Source organism: Equus quagga, chromosome 4 (assembly GCF_021613505.1).
Source record: "Equus quagga isolate Etosha38 chromosome 4, UCLA_HA_Equagga_1.0, whole genome shotgun sequence".
Classification (NCBI taxonomy): domain Eukaryota; kingdom Metazoa; phylum Chordata; class Mammalia; order Perissodactyla; family Equidae; genus Equus; species Equus quagga.
This window is the reverse complement of record NC_060270.1, coordinates 61,445,327-61,450,101: the sequence shown is the minus strand read 5'-3', so window position 1 is coordinate 61,450,101 and position 4,775 is coordinate 61,445,327.

The window sequence follows — 4,775 nt, the reverse complement described above, 5'->3', positions numbered from 1 at the left end:
GGTCCAGTGGGCTCCAGTGCATGAGCCGGCTCTGGGGCTGAAGTTAATGGTGGCCCTTACTCCAGTCCTGGAGGGGCTGGCGCAGGGCCTGCTGGCTCCAGCTCTACCACAGATGGTGGGGCTGGAGGTGAAGCTGGCTCTAACCGAGGGGCTGGCACTGGCTCTGGCTCTGAAAGTGGCAGGAGCTTTGGAGCTGACTCTGGAGCGGGATAAAGAGAAAGTTTCACCCACACACCTGACAGTTCCTGTGCCTTTCCAAAGACAGGAAAGACTCCACTGCCTTTAAGAGAACTCCAGCCCATTAAGCCCAGCACAGACTGTCTTCCCAGACTGCAGTCCCCTCACCTTTCTGCTCCATCTCAATGGCCTTGAGATGTTCCAGGTGGCCCAGCAGAAGGTAGGCATGGCCCTCCGGGTCTGAGCCACCAAAGCTGACATACACAGTGGCCAGCTTCACTATCAAACAAGGAAAACACAGGGGCTCCCAGAAATCCTGCCCTTGGTCAAGCCAGGTTCCCACCGTAGAAGAGACAGCACTAGGGAGAGGCAGATGGGCCACAGAGTCAGAGGCCTGGCCTTTCCTTCCACACTGCCCTCCCAAGGCACCCTTGTTTGCATCTGGGCCCCCATGCCTGCCCCTCCCCCTCCAGAGGAGAGCCCCATCCCAGCCCTGAACCCCTGCTGGCTGTCCTGGCAGTGGCAGACCTGCTGATCCAGCAGGTTGAACACAGAGTCTATGTGAGTCTCTTACTTGCACCAACATTCTTCTCCCAAAGGGCTTGGACACAGCCCACCTCAGCCCTCCATGCACTTGGGCACCTGGACTGAGGACTGAGGCAGATCTGTGAGCAGCTGGCTCATATACCTCCTGTTCTGGACCTGGTGGTGGTGGTCAAAGGGGTGGATGTGAAGATAGGGAGGCAGAGTGAGACGGGACTCTGGCGGGGATGAGTCTAGAAACAACTCAGCCCAGCCTCCTTTCTGGTTCCCAGGGGACCTGGGACCCATCCACAGCTCATTCTGTCTTCTGTACTCCTGGAGTGGAAGCCACTAGACCTCAGCCTTCCCATGGGAACCAAAAGATGAGTAAGATGCAGGGTTCTGCCAGGCCTGCCTGAGTCACATCTACCATACTCTCCCCTCACCTGCTCTCTAGAGACAGGAGGCCCTCCTTCTGGACCCAAAGACCATGCACATTTTTAGGCAGCCCTGTGGTCTACCATCCCACTCACAATGTGGGGAGATGCCTCCCGATGTTCAAGTGGGTATGAGGGCATCATGGGATGTATGGTGGATGGGACCTGCGAATGATGTTGTGTGACTCTCCGATTCTCAGACTAGAACTGAGGCCCAGTGATGGTGTTTGCTTCATTCACTGAGTCATGCTAAGTGTCTCCAAAAGTCGTTCATGGAGTACGTGCTTAATATACATTGTTGAATGAACTTCAACCAGAACCATCCCAGGTATCTGAGTGGGTCTGGGGCCCCTCTGCTTCCCCAGAGATCCCTCACTGGCTACACCAAGGACAAGGACCAGGACCAGCTGGATGGAATCTCAAAATCCTTGACAGCATGCTTTCTCTGTGCTTTCCCAAACTCAGAAAGGCCACAAGCCAGTGACGGGAGAGGAAGACTACTTTTCAAAGGGGACAGAGAAATAATAAGCATGAACAACCATAGCATGGCCCACAGCCCTCTCTGCAGAGCCAGGAACCAGGAAAGCACCTGCCATGGCTGATCCCCTTAGTCCCTGGGAGAACCCTATAAAGTTGATCCTCTCCCACCCCACTTTTCAGAGGAGCCAACTGAGGCTCAGAGAGATGTGACGACATTCCCAAGACACACAGCTGGCAGTGGGCAGAGTCACCACTGTACTCAGGAGGGGGCAGGTACTCACCTAGAAAACAGCTGGTCCAGGACCTGGTGATATGTGTTGAAAGCCGAGTAGTTGAACACAAAGGTGGTGACATTGCAGATGACTCTACCCAGGAAGGCTGAGACCTTAGACTCAGCTTCTCCATCACACATGCCAGGAGGGCACATATCCTGCAGGCTTCATTTAGATGTGCAGTGGAGTCATCTTCACTCTGGGTGAGACAAGGCAGGACATACAGTCAGCAGCATCACCATGACCCACCAGAAGGTTCAAGGTCTTCAGCTCACCCAGGAACTCCAAGCCCCTCAGGGATGTGTGCAACAGCAGGGACAGGAGTTCCTACACTGAACAAGGTTCTAGGCTTTCAAAATAGTGAGTCTGGGTGGGGTAAGATTCTACAGTGAGCTCCCTCCAGGCTGTGTGTTAGCTGAGGAACAACAGCCCTCCCTCCATGAAGAGTGCCACCCAGTGAATCCTCAACAGACGCCCCACTGTAGAGATGAGAACAGAGGCTTACGCATGCCAAGGGGCTTCTCAAGGTCAGCTAGGTCAGAATCGAGGACCACACCAAGAGAGGGCTGTGGGACACTCCCTCTATACGGCCTGAGGTTCATCTGCCCCTGACCTGGGGGGAAATGTTCCGTGGGAACCTCACCCTCCCCCAGTGTGGAGACAGTGTACAGGGCAGAGACATCCTATGAGAATCCTTTTGATTTCAAAAAGACTCTGATGGTTCTTTCTTTTACATTAAACGGAGTTTTGAGACCCTCATTATGAGGGTCCCAAGCTCAGAAAAAGGTAAAATTCAAAGATACTCATAGCCTAGTGGGAAGTGACAACAACATCAATGTTTTCTCTAATCTTCCTAGGAATATGCAAAAAGAAACTTCACACCTTCCTGTGCAACTGGTGGGGAGGAGAAGTCCAGATTCCTTCAGTAATGAGACTGTGGGACATTCAGGTGGGACAGCACTGTTAGGATCCTAAGGGATTCTCAGTTTGAGTCTGGATTCTGGACTGACCTTGGTCATCTCAGAGTAGTGGATGTGGTAACCCCTCTGTGCCCGCTCTCACCTCAGACCAGCCCTGGTCATTGTTGGTGGCCTGGTACACCTGGCCCCTGTCCAAGGAGGTGGGGTAACCGAAGCCATCCACCAGTTCCTCGACCATCTCCTGCATGCAGCTCTTCAAAGACAATGCCCAAGAGCCAGGCCAGGAGGTCTCAGGAGCCTGCTGTGACTTGGCCAGAGGAGGAAATCCCACCACAGATCAGGTACAGAGGACATCTGCGTAGACCTCCAGCCAGGGAGGGAATGAGGTGACATCTGGAAGGCTTGGGATTTACATACAGTTAGAGGAGCTTGGTCCCCAGCACTCACCTTCCCATCTTGCCAGCCACAACCTGGGCTATGAACATGACACACAGCCAGGCTTCCAACACTGAGCAACCTGCTCCTGTCCCTGCCCAGGATGGGCCCCCATCAGCCCCCCACCCCTCACTTCACTCCCGCCTCCACTCCTGGCTCCACCCCTCCTCACTCCTCCCTCAAGGGGTGTGGGGGTGCCCAGGTAGGATCCAGCTGTGGTCTGACTTGAAGTGGCCTGCCCTGGGCTGCCCTGTGTTACCTGAGGTCTCATCCTGCCAAATGGCCAGAGGCGTTGCAGTTGAGGGCTGAGCCAATGTCTACAGTGACTGAAAAGGCTGTCATTCTCAGCTTTCCAGAAGCCAGAGCCTCAACAAGTAGGGATGCAACATGAGAACATCCTGCTGTGTTGAATGTCTCGGCTTGAGTGAGCTCGATAAGAGGCTGTGTCTAGAATGTGGGTGCCTGGAGACCAAAGCACTAAGTTCTGTTGGGGTCTGTCACCAAACAAGTGAGGTCACTTCTCCAAGCTTCCATTATCTGGGCCCCTTTCTTCAATCATACCCTCTGTGGTCTTGACTGCTCACCTCCCTTGCCCATGTCATCTCTATAACAGTACGCAAATATCCATCACAGTGCCCCACACAACTCCTCGGGAATGGAACCAGAGTTCCAGGTTGGAGGACACACAGTTGAGTTCAGACCTCTTTTTTCCTACCAGTTCTGTGTCCTGGAAACGCCATTGTGCCTCTCAGGGCCTCTTCAGTCTCTCAAACTGCATAATGGGAATAATGCTAGAAATAGTTTACTAGGAACATCATCAGGTATATAAGAGAGAATAGCAACAACACCTGTAGTCTGGTGTCGCATGTGTCTGATGCACAAACTTAGAGATGAAAGAATGACAAGAAAGGATGGGACGTAGCATGGAATACCCCTCAAAGCTGGCCTAGGTTCCCGCTCTGTGATCCTGGGAAAGTAACTGCCCTTCTTGGACTCGTTTTCAAGTCAGCACCTTTAAGGGGTTGAAAGTAGAGGAAATTCAGATATTGTCATTCACTGGCATGAAACCTTCCATGGTCTCCTGTTTGACTTAGAATCAGACCCAAGTGCCTCATGTCGGCCTATGTGGTGGGCAGCCTCCACAATGGCTCCCGGTGCTCACTGTCTTCTGGTGTGCGCATCCTTGTGCAACCCCTAAGTGGTTAATAACTGTCTTCTGAACAACAGAATACAGCCAAGGTGATGGGACATCACATCCAAGTTTTAGTAACTAAAAGCCTGTCCCTTCCCTCTTACTTTCTTGAGCTCCTTACCTCTTTCCCTCCCCCTGTTTCCATCTCTCTCTCTCTCTGTGTCATATCTCTGGAACTCAGGGAGCAAGTGCCTATGTTTTCAGTTGTCCTATGTAGAGGCTGCATAGGAGAGAAGGGAGGGAGTGCCCAGCCAACAGGCAAATAGGAATGCAGACTCTCAGTCCAAATGAACTCTGACAACACACATTTGAGTGAACTTGGGAGCAAATCCTCCCCATT